At 33.6% G+C, this 18,443-nt stretch overlaps 1 pseudogene; it reads right to left on the bottom strand.

Moving 5' to 3' along the window:
• Window positions 1-35: 35 nt before the first annotated feature.
• On the bottom strand, window positions 36-17,964 carry LOC116132750 (annotated as a pseudogene).
• Between the last annotated feature and the right edge of the window lie 479 nt (window positions 17,965-18,443).

The following is an 18,443-nucleotide window of genomic DNA, read 5'->3' as shown; positions in this document are numbered from 1 at the left end:
TCTCTCAAAATTTGGTTCTAGATTACACGCTAAAATCACTTTTTCCTTTTGCTTAATGAGCTTCGCCTTTCTGCCTCTTTCTCTGCGACGAGCCGTAAACTCAGATCCAAGCATCTCATGAATGTCAAGATTCATGGTGTTGCTCAACTTCACTGTTCCATTATCACTTCTAAAATCCATTGAAACCCAATGCAGCCAGACACGGATGGCATTAGCAATTCTGCATATGTTTTGCCGTGTTTCCGGTGGGGTGTGATTTTCAACTTGCTCATCGAGATCCATGGAAGTTCCACCAGATTTCTTAGCTAGCTGTTCAGAATCTTTACTACAATATATCTCTAGCTTCAACATGTTCACCCACCCAGACGAACCCTTTACATCCAAGTATCAAGTCATTCCATACTGTTCAGGTGGTGAAAATGTTGTTTCCGTCTCTTCACTAGATAGGGTCGATCATCAGCAATTGGCCCTTCTCACTAAATTTTTTTTATACTTGATACATCACATTATGAAAAGAAATGTTGTATTGATGCAAGCATAGAAAGTCAAGAAAACAGAAAAATAATTCAACATATGCAAAGTAAATGAAATCTTAATCAACATTGTTGTCATTATATTAAGCAACTTTTAGTCTACCTTGAAATCCTTAAGTTCCAAAGCTCAACACCAGTTAGCTGGAATATAACAGCTGTATCGTCCCAAGGCTGGGCATATTGAGTCACAGTTTCTTTTTCTTAAGGACTATTTTCCTTTTCAGCCAATAAGAAACCCACTAAGACACATCCGGTCTATTTTTATAATTGATCGTCTTTACCTATATCTTCCTTTTACTATGCATTCTTCTTCTTTATGTTAGATATATAAAGAGAGCATCTGTGAAGTTTGCAACATGCACAAGTAGCATATAGAAATAATATAATTACCTTCCATATTTCTGACTTCTTGCTTGGAGCTGTAAACTGCCATCATTCTGGACTACGAACTTCAGCCTGAAATACAGAAAGTTATTTGTCATATTGGACTATTCATTCATTTTCCCTTTCTGACTGCACAAAGTATACGAGACAGTAAACTAAATGTACAAACACACTTACACACACAAGATCATTCTCTGTGAAAATACTGCGCATGTTGAGTTCATCCACGCAGTTCTCCTCCTCTACAAAATAGAAACCGCAATTCAAAATTAGACATTTGGGGATACCTTGATAAAAAACTGAAACATATCCATTGTTATGATCAGAGTACTAGAGTAGAAGGATTGATGCAGCCCCAGTCCGTGGACGAGCTATCATTCAATTTGAAACTAAAAAAATATTAATTAATCCCCACTCAAAACAAGAGAATGGAAGCATTCATTAGGTGAAAATAATACTGAAAACCAAACTTTTTTTAAATCAAATAATAAGAATTGCTGCACAGATTCTCTTTACGTTGTGAGTGCACATGTGTGTTTTTTTTCTCAGAAAAGAAGCTTTCGCTTCACCAGAGACTGCTAAATCCATAAAATATATCTGAAACACCATAGTGTTGAGGAAGATGATCACAATCCGTACAACCGCCAAAGACCATCACAAGCAGTTTCAAACACGTTGTAACCATAAAATAAAAATTTCAATTAAGCTGAAATCCATAAAATAAAATTTTCCAAGCCTTCTTAAGCCATAATAAATAAGACTATGTTAAGGAAATGAATGATCATCAGTTATGAAACATAGAAGACTCTGCTGAATCTTCAGGTACAGCTACAAGTACCATGACACGATTAATTAAAAAAGCAGATTACAGTAAAGGAAACTTTTTTAACTGAAGAAAGAAAAAGACAATAACGTGTATCTTTTTATAAACTAATACATATGGTATCTCTCCCTACTTTGAAATACTGAGAAAATATCCACTTAACTATTTAAAAGCATGTCACTTAATGGATGATCGGAACCTCTGTCAATTTAAAACAAACCCAGCCACAAACATCCAAAACGCAAAATATCCATCCTTCTAGAATTAAAACTGTATGATTGATTGAATAGAAATGAGATCTTACAAAACAAATAGAAACAACAACAACCAAAAGAACAGATAATTCCCAGCAGTTCGAGGAGCTGGGGACCTCCCTTAATGACCCTTTGAAATTATGCCTACTTCCCTAAACTGCCCTCCCTTTATACTAATCCCTTACTAAAATACTCCTCCCACACAACTTGATTCCTCAACACGTGAAATTTCCAACCAACTCCCACTACACACCATGCCCACTCACACACCCAGCACCCTACTGCCCTTATGCCTTTATATTGATAGACTTTACTAATGGGAGTTCTCATCAACGGACCATTACAAGTGAGTTAAAAAAAATCTGTTACCGAATTCCATCAGGCAGGTTCATTGAAGAAAGCATCAAAATTGCATCTTGGGTGAAATTTATTTCCAATTTCCATCGCTTTGACAACCTAACAACAAACCAATGATTATTCAACAAGATCACATAGCAAAGAAATTTTTTTCAAAACATCCAATAAATTAAGTTTTCTCTCAGCTTATTCACTGTCCTAAGAAACACTATTAACCAATATACCTCAATAACACGTCCTATTACAGTTCTCCTCTCCGGCTTGTATCTAGAAATAATCAATAGCTAAGTATTAACATCAAGTTTCACTAACTGAAATTCATTTAAATATTAATTAAGCCTAGTAAATTTTGATTACCTGGAGCGTAAAGTGCGCACATATATCAACTTGTTGATGCGCTCAACTACTCCCAGACATGCAACCAGCTCACCCTTACGATCTGATGTTCCATGCCCCTATATTCCATTTAACCCCCAAAAATAATTTATAATAAGAGAAAAGACCCCTATATTTATCAACCAAATAATAAATATAGTAACAATACGAAAAGAATTATGAGAGTAGGAAGAATACTTACTTGAGGATGCCATCTTCATAAATGGGGATGCTATCAGCAACTGTGACACAGGAGTTAGAGTTGCTTAGAAGAGAGAGACTCTAGCTTCTCAAGAGCAGTTTGCAGTCTTATCTTTTGGTTTGATTCAATAAGACTGCAAATTCCTCATCTCTCGCTATTATAACTTATGAGCCTATTCTGCTTGATTGGAGGAAGAAAGAAGAGGGTTATGATCCCCTTAAACTTATTTTTACATTAATTTCAAAAGTAACCCCAAATTGCTCTTGAAATCTAGATCAATAATTCATTATCAATGTAGAAATCTTACAAAACTACATATCAGAGCATGGTCACAAAATTTTATGTAGAATTAATTTCAATTAAATGATCCAAACGTGATTCTGAAACAATAAGCAACTACAAACTCATTTCAATATCAAAAACTTAAAACTAAATTCAATCCACAGGTCATTTCAATCTAACACCTAGATATGTAATGAAAAACTGATTTAAAACAATAATACCATGCTACCCAGTTCTGAAACCCTAAAACAATAATTTCTCACGTTGCCGGCTCAAAAGTTGAAAAAATGCGAGTAAAACCTATACCTTCCCACTTGAATTCTAACTTAAATAGGAAATGATATTATAATGCCAGTATTTTCTCATGTTAACCCCTATACTCTCCCTCCCTCTTTTTTCTTTTTTGTTAACTATAATCAAAGAAACTGACTCTCTATAACCAAACACAGTGCTCACTAAGACTTCAAAAATACAATAATAAATAATAATAACCCACACGTTTCTGCAACAAGCGGGACCAGTCCTCAGTTTTTACTTTCTAGAAATATAATTGAAATTTAAGTTATTCTATTCTCTAGAATTGCTACACATTTCTAATAGCAGTTCAATTCAAATTGAACATATACAATAACATAATAAGCTAAATAACAAATATGTAACAAAATACGAAAATAATAAGAACACAAACTCACCGCGGCCGGAGACGAGGAGGATGGCCGGGCGGTGGAGAGAGTTGAGAGGGTTGGGAATAAATATTGATACCTTATATACTCTTAATTCTGTGTGACAAAAGTGATTTCTTTTCTCTTTCTCAAAGTGCAATGACCACGTACCCTTCACCTGTTTAAATAACGTTGAATCCCTAAGGGCACACTGACTATTATCATAATACCAAAATCAAAATGGAAGGAGGCTCTGCGGCCTAACTCCTTCAAGATTGTCATCAACTGGTGAGTGTCTTGCTTTTGCTGATTCTTTTGGTATTCAACACTGTGAACTTAATTAGATTTGTTTTTTATCTAAAAATTCAATGGGGGTTTTGATGGAAATAAAATTTGTGGGTTGCTTTTATTTTATTTTTATGAGTTAGCTTGTTTTAATGATTCTATTTTGGTTATTTCTTTTATTAAATTTATAATGTAATACATACCTGTGTGCTGTATCTCTGCATTTTAGATTTATCTATTTGGTATAATGTACATTTTGAGCTGGGAGAGACCAAAGACTTCAGTTTGCGCTCAAGACTTATATTTTTAGAAAAATAAATCATATGTGTTGAATTCACGAATCATTCATTATTTAAATGTTGCATTTACATCATCTGAACCTTGTAATTAGAGTATCGTTTCATAAGAAAAGCCTTCACTCCCATGGCTGCAGATGCATATTCTTATTTTTCAAGTTGACTTTTATTTTATGTATTGAGTTTATAGTTTTTATAAAGTTTATTTCATTGTTTGAGGAATTAGCTAGTGCAGCAATCCTTTGCTAAAAGGCTTTTGATGAAGATCAGATCCATAACATGTTTGAGGTTTTTCCTATGATTTTTCTATTTTATTTTCAACTGCTACGCAGAATTTTTTAATCCCACTATATGAATTTTCACTTCCTCTTGAATGTTCTATCCATTTGAGTAATCATTAATATAGATAGGAACTAGGATAGCATAACACTTATTTGAGTCATCACTTTTCATCCATTATGAAGTTGAAATTAAAATCTTATGGACTTCCGGGAAACTGATAGAATAAAATGAAAGATAATTGTTTGTAAAATTAAGAGCGTAGCTGTTTGTGGCATTTGCATCAAAAGTTTATAAAGTAAATGCATTGAAACAAATGACAGAAAACCTACCTTTTCTATTTGAAATCTATAAACTTTTATTTTGAAAAATAAAAGTTTTTGTTTCATATATAATATGTATTCTTAGGTGTACGATTCGTTACTTTTTTTACTCCTTTTTAGCGATGAATTATCTTTGAATGCGTTTCCACTTGGAAAAATTTTATTTTATGCTGAGTAATTTATAAAATTTCAAGGCAGGTTTCAAACCAATTTTATGGGGCGGTTTCTAATGATTCTAAATTTCGGAGAAGTTTTAGAAAGTTTTGAAACCAGTGGTTTATACTTGTGTTTCTGTCAATCTCATAAATTCTATGGCTGTGTTTGTTTCCCTATCCTACCCAAATACACATTGGTTTCCCTATTTTGAAAATCCTATTATATTTTATTCCTATTTTTAAACCCCATAGGTTTGTTAATTTAACTAAATATCCAAAAAAAGTTTAGATATTGACAAAACACCACCCACCCCCCTATTTGCCAATTTTCGACCACCACCGTCAGGTGGCTGGAGACTGGATCTAGTTGGTAGTGTGCCGATCTACATTTTCCGTCAGATCCACCATGGATCTGTTCGGAAAAGGCCAGATCCGCAACCAAAGATTTGGCCATTGATGGCCAGATCTTTGGCTGTAGTATGGCCATCGTTACGACCAATGTAGCTAGATCTAGCCTTTTTCACCAGATCCACTGTGAATCTTGCCGGAAAAGGCCATATCGATACACGACCGGCTAGATCTTGCCGATCGTGCGCCATTATGGCGACTGCCGACCACCCTCCAGCGGTGGTGGCCAGCTGCCAGCATTGATGAGTGAGTGGGGGTGTTTTTGTTATTTTTTTCAATATTTTATTATAGAGGTTTTAGCTAATCAACAAACCTAGGGGGTGGTTTTGTTATTTTCAAATCCTACCTCATAATAACCACCCAACTCAATTTTTTCAAAAATCCTACCCAAATAATAAAACACACTTATGAAATTTGTTGATTACATATATGAGTGTAGAGTCACTTTCAAGGCTGCTTCACCTGTACACTAATGCTTCTTGTTGGCATTTTGTTAAGTATATAGATTATTTGATCATTTATGAGAATTAATTTTTAACAGATCTAATGCTATCTATTGTTTTGTAGATTGGCAATCGCAGTTACTATTACTTGGCAGAGAACTAAGGTCTGACCAGGATGCAGAACACTGACTTGCCCAATGAGGGAACAAATTTCAATCCGAATTGAGATCACGACAAAAGCAAGGTTTTCATAAGTTGTTGCAACAACTAAGTGTTTGTGATTCCGTATCTACAAGCAATTTGAAGAGCGATTTCAAGAACTGAGTTCCTATGGTGATGACCATATTGTTTGTGTGATTGGATGATCATCTGGAAAATTATTGCAACTGGAGTATGTTCATTGAAAAAAAGTTTCTGAGAAATTGTGGAAAAGTTGGCATATTGAAGATGTTGTGGTTGATGCCGGTGCACGAGGAATGCAATTAGGAAAGAAGATAATCAAATTCCTTACAAACCATGCTCATGATATGGGGTGTTACAAGTATTCTTGATTGCAGTGTTGACAATAAAGCATTCTACGAGAAATGTGGTTTCAAAGAGAAAGAATTCAGATGGTTCTAACTTTGTTTAAGAAATAATTTTATTGAGGTTTTCTTTACCATGCATGCACTTATTGAAATGACTAACCAGAGAAGGTACAATAATTGATTTGTTTTTTTTTTTAATGATGTTGAATTCCCATGTGTATGTGTTATGGCGGCACACTCAATGTGCTTGTAAACTTGTCCTGTAACCTGATTAAAACTGAGAGTGCCTTATAGACCTCGCCCATACGATTGACTCAAAGTCGATTTGGAAATGGCTATCTCCTCTTATGTGTTTTAATGCAACTTTGAGAGTGATCTACCTCATTAATTTGCGGTTTATTTCATTTATACCTGTGAGATCGTTTACTATTAAATGCAATCCTTGTTGGGGTTTTCTGATAGTTTTATATGGGAATTTTTGATATTAGGGGTAGGGGGTTGATAATCTTAGAAGGGTGACAATACTTTTCAATATAGTAGATTCGTTTTATATTAAACAATCTCACGGAGAAATAAGGAGATTAAACCTCATTAATTGTTGTAATTTTTTTTATTGTTTGTGGATTATGTGGCTTTCCTCTCAAAGCAAGATATTGGTTTTCATCCCAGGAGGCTCTTTTATTGGTGATTAGATAAATATGTTAAGGCTTGAAGCAGTTGATAGTACCATTACCACCCAACAAAACAGTAAACAGCAGGTTCCCGAAATGGTAAGTGTCACCTGCTTTCATAATTCCAGATTTCTACCTTTAAATTAACACTGTTAAGACCAAATTTGTCATTAGCTATATTTTAAAACACCCAAGATCCAAAAACTTTGAAACAATCAGAATCCAAACAACACAAAACTCAAATCAATCCGAATTAATAAAACTCAAAATAAATGTTAATAATATATGGATCGAAATTTTTAATGATATATCCACCCAAGCCTCCACAAAAGCCATGGCCACCATTGCTGCCGCTCCACCATCTCAAAACTCATCCAATTCTTCTCATAATCCTCCTTCCTTCACCCTCACCTCTGCAAAATCCAACCACTCTCCAAAACCTTTTCCCAAATCTCTTGGCCCAAAAGCAAAAGCTCAGCCACCTCCACTCTACTACCACGACATTGTCGGCGGCAAAACCCCAGCGTCGTTCGTGTCAGGAGGCCACCATGACCAACAAACACCCACTCTCTTCAGCCTAGATAGCTAACACCACAACTCAAATCAGCTATTGGTTGTCTCAATCAAGCACACCCACCCTCTTGTGTAATTTTTTTGTTGTTTTTATGTTCTGGTAACAAAAATTCTTGGTCATGTTCTATTGAGTTTGTTGATGAAGATCTAAGTTTATTTATTTTGTTGATGAAGTTAGTTTAACGTGGAGTTGATGAAGTTGTAAATAGATTTGTTTAATTTTGTGATTGGTGGGACTGAGGAGTTATTGCGTTTGATGAACTGAAATGAAGGGATAGATCAAAAAAATGAAAGCGAAAGTGATTTGGTAGGTCGTCGATCGATCGCAGCTAAAGAATCTAATTTTACATATTTCTCTTTTCTTTTACCTTGGTTCTAAGGTGTGTGTTTTGTATATAATTTTTTTTTTTTTTTTTTTTTTTTTTTTTTTTTTTTTTTGCTTGAAGTTTGTTGAGAAAACAGTAAATGATCTTTATGCCAAGGGGAGTAGAAGAAGATGAAGATGGGAAGGGTGAAAAGAAGAAGAATGGAAGGCAGTTTGGTAATAGCAGAGAGGGGATATGTGAGAGTAGTTTGCTAATAGCATCGTTTGTTTTTGTGTCTGAACCTAGCCGTCATTAACAGTGTTATTGTAAGGATCGAATAGATTTTGAAACAGGGTGGTGAAAACTTGTTTTTTCACTAAACCTTGGGTGGAACACATCATTTACTCCTCAACAAATTACATCTCGTCGGAGTTTCTTTTGCTTCTTTGGATTCTGGTATAGGAAATAGATTCACATTTGTACTTACTTTCTACACTCGGGGATGATATGGAATAAATAATGCATCGATATTTATAACTATTTACAATCCCAAGCGTGCCAACCTTTTTCAAGAGTAGAGCTTGAAACATCACATTAACTTACATTTATTTTTTAATTATCTGTTAATAAATTTTATTTTAATTTTGGATAATAACTTAATTATTAATTTTTACATCCTTAAAAAGATATTTATTTAAACGTTACAAAAAAAAAAAAAAAGCTTTAGTTAATATTATTTTAATCAATCATATTTAAAGATTTTAAGAGTAAATTACCCAGGTTGGTGAAAAGCGGAGACCTGTTTCACAAACCACAATCACAGCACCTCTTCAAGAATAAAAGAAAACCTGTCGTTTGGAGTCAGGGGCCACGTGGCAAATGCGATGGCTACATGCTCAAACCCAGGAAACGACCAAAGCACCCCAACCAACCTCTTCGTTCTCTTTGCACCAACTCCAAATTTTCCTCATCCCTCCTCTAAAACCCTAATTGTTTTTTAGTTGAATTCTTAGAAGAAATTTAGGATTTATTACTTTTTATTCATTGTTTGTATAGCTTCAATTGTATGATATAATTTATTATATAGAAATGCTTCGAGTTTACCAATGAATCCGACCCGCTCTTTTCAGCAGCCGAAGTTCAAGACTCACCCGACAGGTCGGTTTTTTTTTTTTTTTTTAGTTTCAATTTTTCTTTTCCTGTTTTTACATATAGCAAAATGTACAAATGCTTTTTTTATTTAGCTCATTTGTTATAGATTTTTTTCTTTGGGGAATATCAAACAGACAGACCTCTGCTTAGGAATTTTATAAGCTTGAGAAATTCTTTGCTGATTTTTGAAATTTGTAGCTTTTGTTTGTATTTTTTGTTATGCTCAATCGAACTTCTTTTGAAGGACTTGATGTGTAAAATTTTGAAGAATGAGAGGTTTATCCATGTTGTTGTTTTGAAAATAATATTTTTTATGTGTATTTTTCGAAGGAGAGAGATTAATTTTTGTAGCTTCTTTTTGTTTTGCCCATAAAAGTTAAATCAGCTGCATTTTTAAGCTGTGTATTTCTAAGTTGAGGCACAAATATAGTTTTAACACTTCTTACTTTGAAGTGTTTGATAGTGTTTTCATGGCTCATTTGATGGTGCGTGTAGAATATATTTGCACACTTTCAATGCTAGTACAGATTTCCGTTCTTTAATTATGTTACTTTTTTGAAGTTATACTGTTTGGTTGGTCATTTGCTCATATGTACTCTTGAATCACTTTTAAACATAAGGTTGTGGTTTTATATTAGGATGAATCAATTATCGTCTTCTTTTGCATGAGCAAAGTCTTGTTCAAGGGGACCATCAAGACCAAAGGTTTCTTTCTTCCATGATTATCATATGCGTGATCTGGCAACGATACTTGAAACACCAAAGTGGCAGGTATTAACCGATGTCAAACTTTGAATTTTTCATTTTGTTTAGTTATCTCATCTGAATTTTTCTTCTAATTAGTTTGGAAGCTTTGAAAGAGCAGTCAGCTCATCGCTATGATCGACACAATCTCGACATGAGGATGTGATTTCTAGACATAAGCATTTATTGGAGCCATTAGGAACAAATAAATCAAGTGGAGAAAAGCTTAGTGGACCCATCAATGGGGAAATTCTTGAGAAACTCTGAGTGGGTTAACTTAAACAACACAATAGAGATGGTTGGCATTATTCTTTCAGAGGAAATCCCATTGACCCTTTCGGTCATTCTGATCATGGATAGTAGTATTTTGAAAAGATTTCTTGATCCGAACACAGCATCCAGTTCAAAAGATGCTGGGATCAATGAGCATGAAAGCAAAGAAACTGGAAATTGAAGATAATGGGATCCATGCTGGTCCTTATTATGGTTCAGTAAAGGAGAATAACTTGAGAAATGTAGGTTCCCATTATTCTGCAAGATCTGTTTAGATGCACTAGATTCTCTTCAACAACCTCATGTAGCAGACATATAGATGAGAATTGGGATCTGGAAGCTAATGAGTCGAACCTAAAAGCTTCTTCCTTGAGAATAAGATGAGAGGAGCACGCGCAGAATCTTTGGAACTTGAATTATCTATGGACTGCATAGTGAGTAGATTAAGTTAGGAACTACACACAGCGTTGAAAGATGAGAAGAAGAAGAATTCCCCATCATGCATTGATGTTCCTTATGCTGGTCAGTAATCTTTGTGATCCATGCTAATGCTTGAATCCAACAAAACTAATCATAAATAGGAAGTGTATATTATGCAAGGTTGAGAAAGGTAATACCATTGTCCAAATTATGTATACATCAAGTGTACTTAGGTGCCTTTTGCGGTTATCTATTTTTTATTTTTTATTTTTTTCTTATCAAAAAAAAAAAAAAAAAAAAAACTTTCTTCTGAATTTCAATCTGTCTATGTCTTTTTACCTCCTGATAATTTAGTATCCTAGATGTGTCTCCCAAATCTCTCTATTGAGTTAAGAGTCCATTCAACACTGCCATGCAATACTATAAGCAACATGTGGGCATGTAATGGAAGAGCTGTTATGTGTTAGGTAAATATGCTAGATAATCTATTTCAATGCTGCATGCATAGCTATAATTTGCTAGATAATCATATTTTAATTCTGCCTAACGGTGTTACCAGGAGACAAAAACTTCTAATTGTTTTTATAATGGTTTATCTTCTCATGGCTTTAGATGCTTATGTTGTCTTTCTCTTAATAGGGATTGCGTAGGGGAATAAGTTTAGCTTCCAGAGACAGCTGCTTCCAGTTATGCTCTGGGTTCTTGGCAAACCCTATGCACCTCTGTGCCAGGCTTGGGGATGTGAACATATATGAAAGATTTCCCATCAAGTTCATCCTAATAGAAGTTCTATACAATGATACTGGCAGTGCGGTTATACTCACATTTTGGGTAAGCACATCTATGATATAGTTTTTTTTACACAATAACTATAATGATTATTTTTTTTTGGGGTATCTGTATATGATTATTAGTATGTCCACATCATGAAATGCTTATGCTGTGTTTTGAAATGCAGAAATCAGTTGTAATACGAATTCTCAGTACTAAATCTGATTTTATCATCTGAAATTTGTGCATGAAATGTTCTATTTAGAAATAACAGATGCCAGTGGCAAAATAAATCAAGACTTTCTCTGCTTTGCATAAGAATTTTTTAAGGTTTTTACTTGCTAGTATTGTTGCTCAAGGCTGGATAATTCTAGTTCAATCTTGAAGACTGATTGAATGGTTGAAAAGCTATCTGTTTTGGCTTTAACAATGAACTCATGCAGTAGAGAACAGTCTATATTGGTCATGTGGAATCAATTCCTCCTCATATATATAATTAAGATCTAAATCTAAAACATACAATTTAGCAAGATATAGTACCTTGCTGTAAGGTACAATTATTCCTTAGAAAGGGATACTTACAACATACGTGCATGCGGCATGGCCAAATATGGCTATTATCTCAATGAGAAGTAATTTAATGTCAACATCCATCAGCATACTTTTGAAAACTTTCTTGCCAATTTGCATTCAATTTGCCAAAGAAATGTTTTATTTTTTTAAATTAAAATTACGAATAGGAAAGTCATGATCTTAGACTAAGGATTCAAATGTCTTGCCATGTCCACAAATGTGCATTCGTGCTTTGTGTCGTGTGGTGTTTAATTTTGAGTAGGTAGGCCTATCATGCTCCAGTGGTATTATTATCATGTATGTCATGCTTGTGTCATAACAGGTTTCATGTTTTCTCTTCACATTTTTTTATTCTGTAAAACTCCTAAAATATTTCTTATTAGTTAGATGATCCCATAGCAGTCATCTTTATTTGATTGGGTGAGCTCTGTAATGAATCTCTAAAATCAGTTTCGTTTGCAAGTATGGATTGAAAACAGTAAACAAGAATTATAATCCAAATGGATTATACATAAGACTCGCATAATGAATATTTCACTTCATATTCATCTTCAAAAGGAGGAGACTTACCCAAAAAAGTATCATGTTGACTCCAACCGCCGAAAAACCTTTCTTCGTGCAAGTAAGAGAAAGGAAAGTTATAGTTGCAAGTAGATGGGATTAACAATAGACATTCTTTGGAGACTCTGATGATTTTATTCAGCATAATGCTGAATTCTTAGTATGATAGAGCATCATATTGTTTCTCTTTATTATGTATTTGATTATCCTTGTCAGGAATCAGTGGAAAAATAAAGTTAAATATTTCTATTTTTTCTTCGTGCAGGTATACTGGTTTCCCCCGGTTGTGTAAACACGTATGTCACTATTTTGCATTTTGCCATTGCTGCACTTATAAATCGTTGTGAAGCTTCAGAAGGGAGGAACATTGTGATTCTCCTACATTGACCCTCATATAATTGCTCAGTGTAAAATATGCATTACTGATCATCTAACTATAGTTGTTTTTTTTTTGCGAGCCTTCACAGATTTAATTAAAAACCTTCTTTCAGCGGTTGCCTATCCCTAATTGTTTCTGCTAGTTCTTGAGCATTTAGCTGATTGTCATTAATGTCGTGTTGCATATAATAAAGAAATTCTGGTTCTGCTAGAAGTAGCTATCATTTCATGCGTTTGGAAGAACATTTACATTGAATGTTAATTCATTTTTTAGCCAAAAGAAGAAAGAAAAAAGCCATGCATAAATGGTATGTCCATGTTCTTTTTTTTTGTTTTTGCTATATTACCACTTTATTTCATGGCTAATTATAGTTATGCCATATCTTCAAGCATTACAGTAGTTGAGTAATTGGGTTGCCATTTGGATGGTTTAATGATAAATGTGCCAGTGCTTGTTTCATGCAGTCAAGTGGAAAGTTAAGATTTGTCCTTTTTTTTTTTTTTTTTTTTTTTTTATAATAGATAAAATAAACGGTTGACCAGTTATTTGGGGAAATCATTTTTACATATTTAGTATTTGGGCTTTAATTGTATATACACTTATGGAGCCAGACTTTCATTCTATGTTATGCATCAATTTAATTCTCCTATTGGATGTTTATTTTGCCGGCTAAACAGGGAATGCCCATTCCTTGTTTACTTAATCTCATGTTGGGAGAATCATATTCCATAGGATTAGGAATGACCATTCCCCTAAAAATGGGGGAATATAATTATAATCATCCTCCCAAATTTGAGACAATTGGCATTCTAGGGGTAGGGATGCATAAATTTCTTCTCGCCCTTTTTTTTTTTTCTTCTTCCATTGTTATCTCTAAGGCAATTTATTAAATTTATTTATTTAAAAATTAAAATATACACAAATTAATTTACTAATTTTGACCCTACCGGTGCAACCACCACATAATTGTCGCGTGACCGTCAAGGAATCACGCTACTTGTTGTTATTGTCATTGCGTGAGAGATCGGCAACATGCAATGTGGGTAGATTTCAGCCGTTGGATAATGGTGCATGAAATTGACGGAATCAAATTCAAATATGCATCAAAGATTCAAATATTTAAAATTACAACAAATTCTACATTTCCTTTTCTATAAGATATATGATTTTTTTTTTTTCAAATTACTTGTCTTGACAAATAAAATTATAAATCTTTATTTTATTTTTTTATTACATTTAATATGATTCAGTTGGGAACTTTAAGGAGACAAAGATGAAAAAAAAAAAAAATGAGAGAGAGAGAGATGTTAAAGTTTATTCCAAAATTGCTATTTTCCATTTCCTTCTCTAAGGGCATCTCTAATGAGGCACCATTTTGCTCCAATCACACAGCAAAAGCATAAACAGTATCACACCAAATTTAGTATTACGTTATTTATTCACACCAATTTGGTGTGATATTATTCATCTATCATAAAACATATTTTATTTCTTTATTTTTGTTATTTAATTTTTTTTAATTTGATTAATATTTATAATAATAAATTCATAATAATTGTATAATTAAAAAAATTATGAAAAATAAAAAACAAAACTTCATTAAATACAAATATTAAATTACAATAACTCAAAATAAATTAACACCAATTTAAAAACACTAAAATTAAAAAAAAATACAACATAAACTAAAATAACAATTTCGTATTTCAATAAATTAGTTCTTGATCTTTTAAGATCATCAAAATATTAAAAAGAATTATAACTATTTTGATATTATTGACTTGTTATTGAACTATTTTTTGCAAAATTCTTTGCTCAAAGTTATTATTATTTAATAAAGATATCATTTCTAATATTTAATTAATATATACAAAAATAATTAATAAAATAAATTAATTATTAATTATTAATAAAAAAAATATACTTTTTGATATAATATTTGATACAATAGATTGAAGATGCAATTGTTAAATATAGTAATATACCAAAAACCACACCAATTTGGTGTTTGTGGTAGGGGATAGTTTAAGTCTTGAAAATTGAAGTTCTAATTTGAATGGCAGAAACTGTTATTTCATGATCAATAAGAAATTTTTTGTAAAGAATTGAGACAAAAGCCCTAAAGATGGAATACAAACTATTTCCAAGCATACAAATAACTAGTCTCATTTACANCTCTTGAAATTGTTTGTCTCTGATTGTTGGAGGATTTTCCCTGTTCCCACTATATGAATTTTCTACTTCCTCTTGAATGTTCTATCCATTTGAGTGATAACTTTCTAATTTTTGGAGCGTTTGCCTTGAATCATTAATATAGATAGGAACTAGTATAGCATAACACTTATTTGAGTCATCACTTTTCATCCTATATATGAAGTTGAAATTAAAATCTTATGGAGCTTCCGGGAAACTGATAGAATTAAAATGAAAGCTAATTGTTTGCAAAAAATTGAAGAAGCGTAGCTGTTTGTGGCATTTGCATCAAAAGTTGTATAGAAGATAAATGGCATTGAAAACAAATGACAGAGAACCTACCTTTTCTATTTGAAATCTAATTTAACTTTTATTTTGAAAAATAAAAGTTTTTGTTTTCATATATAATTATGTATTCTTAGGTGTACGATTCGTTACTTTTTTTACTCCTTTTTAGCGATGAAATTATCTTTGAATGTTCGTTTCCACTTGGAAAATTTTTATTTTATTCTGAGTAATTTTATAAAATTTCGAGGCAGGTCTTAAACCAATTTTATGGGCGGTTTCTAATGACTTCTAGAATTTCGGAGAAGGTTTATGAAAGATTTTGAAACCAGTGGTTTATACTTGTGTTTCTGTCAATCTCATAAATATCTATGGCTGTGTTTGTTTCCCTATCCTACCCAAAATACACATTGGTTTCCCTATTTTGAAAATCCTATTATATTTTATTCAACTATTTTTAAACCCCATAGGTTTGTTAATTTAACTAAATATCCAAAAAAAGTTTAGATATTGACAAAAACACACCCACCCCCCTATTTGCCAAATTTCGACCACCACCGTCGGAAGGTGGCTGGAGACTGGATCTAGTTGGTAGTGTGCCGATCTAGCATTTTCCGGTCAGATCCACCATGGATCTGTTCGGAAAAGGCCAGATCCGCAACCAAAGATTTGGCCATTGATGGCCAGATCTTTGGCTGTAGTATGGCCATCGTTAACGACCAAATGTAGCTAGATCTAGCCTTTTTCGACCAGATCCACTGTGAATCTTGCCGGAAAAGGCCATATCGATACACGACCGGCTAGATCTTGCCGATCGTGCGCCATTATGGCGACTGCCGACCACCCTCCAGCGGTGGTGGCCAGCTGCCAGCATTTGATGAGTGAGTGGGGGTGTTTTTGTTAATTTTCAATATTTTATTATAGAGGTGTTTAGCTAAATCAACAAACCTAGGGGGGTGGTTTTGTTAATTTTCAAATCCTACCTCATAATAACCACCCAACTCAATTTTTTCAAAAATCCTACCCAAAATAATAAAACACACCTTATGAAATTTGTTGAATTACATATATGATGTGTAGAGTCACTTTCAAGGCTGCTTCACCTGTACACTAAATGCTTGCTTGTTGGCATTTTGTTAAGTATTATAGATTATTTGATCATTTATGAGAATTAATTTTTTAACGGATCTAATGCTATCTATTTGTTTGTAGATTGGCAAATCGCAGTTACTAGTTACTTGGCAGAGAACTAAGGTCTGACCAGGATGCAGAACACTGAACTGTAACAGTTAAAGCAGTCACTTAATGGATGATCGGAACCTCTCAATTTAAAACAAACCAGCCACAAAACAGTCCAAAACGCAAAATATGGCCACCAATTCTAGAATTAAAACTGTATGTATTGATTGAATAGAAATGAGATCTTAACAAAACAAAATAGAAACACAACAAGCCAAAAGAACGATATTCCCAGCAGTTCGAGGAGCTGGGGACTCCCTTAATGACCCTTTGAAATTTGCCTATCTTCCCTAACTGCCCTCCCTTTATATACTAATCCCTTAACTAATCCTCCTCCACTAACAACTTGATTCCTCAACACGTGAATATTTCCCAACCAACTCCCACTAGCACACATGCCCACTCACACACCCAGCACCCTACTGCCCTTATGCCCTTTATATTGATAACTTTACTAATGGGAGTTCTCATCACGGACCATTACAAAGTTAGTTAAAAATCTGTTACCTGAATTCCATCAGGCAGGTTCATTGAAGAAAGCATCAAAATTGCATCTTGGGTGAAATTTATTTCCAATTTCCATCGCTTTGGAGCAACCTAACAACAAAACCAATGATTATTCAACAAGATCAGCATAGCAAAGAAATTTATTTTCAAAACAATCCAATAATTAAGTTTTCTTCTCAGCAGTTATTACAATGTCCTAAGAACACTATTAACCAATATTACCTCAATAACACGTCCTATTACAATGTCTCCAGTCTCCGGCTTGTATCTAGAAATAATCAATAGCTAAGTTAACATCAAGTTTCACTAACTGAAATATTTAAAATATTAATTAAGCCTAGTAAATTTTGATTACCTGGAGCGTAAAGTGCCACATATATCAACTTGTTGATGCCTCAACTACTCCACAGACAGTTGCAACAGCTCACCCTTACGATCGATGTTCCATGGCCCCTATATTCCATTTAACCCCCAAAAAATAATTATAATAAGAGAAAGACCCCTATATTTTATCAAATCCAAATAATAAATATAGTAACAATAAACGAAAAGAATTATGAGAGTAGGAAAGAATACTTACTTGAGATGCCATCTTCATAAATGGGGATGCTATCAGCAACTGTGACACAGGAGTTAGAGTTGGACTTAGAAGAGAGAGACTCTAGCTTCTCAAGAGCAGTTTGCAGTCTTATCTTTTGGGTTTGATTCAATAGAGCTGCAAATTCCTCATCTCTCAGCTATTATAACTTATAGAGCCTATTCTGCTTGATTGGAGGGAAGAAAGAGAGAGGTTATGATCCCCTTAACCTTTTTTTACATTAATTTCAAAAGTAACCCCAAATTGCTCTTGAATCTAGATCAATAATTCATTATCAATGTAGAAATCTTACAAAACTACATATCAGAGCATGGTCACAAATTTTATGTAGAATTAATTTCAATTAAATGAGTCCAAACTGATTCTGACAATAAGCAACTAACAAACTCAGTTCAATATCAAAAACTTAAGAAACTAAATTCAATACACAAGGTCATTTCAATCTAACACCTAGATATGTATGAAAACTGAATTTAAACAATATACCATGCTCCCCAGTTCTGAAACCCTAAAACAATAATTTCTCACGTTGCCGGCTCAAAGTTGAAAAAATGCGAGTAAAACCTATACCTTCCCACTTGAATTCTAACTTAAAAAGGAAATGATATTAT

This window comes from Pistacia vera, unplaced genomic scaffold, assembly GCF_008641045.1.
Source record: "Pistacia vera cultivar Batoury unplaced genomic scaffold, PisVer_v2 Contig26, whole genome shotgun sequence".
NCBI lineage: Eukaryota > Viridiplantae > Streptophyta > Magnoliopsida > Sapindales > Anacardiaceae > Pistacia > Pistacia vera.
This window is presented reverse-complemented; position numbering and strand designations above follow the sequence as displayed.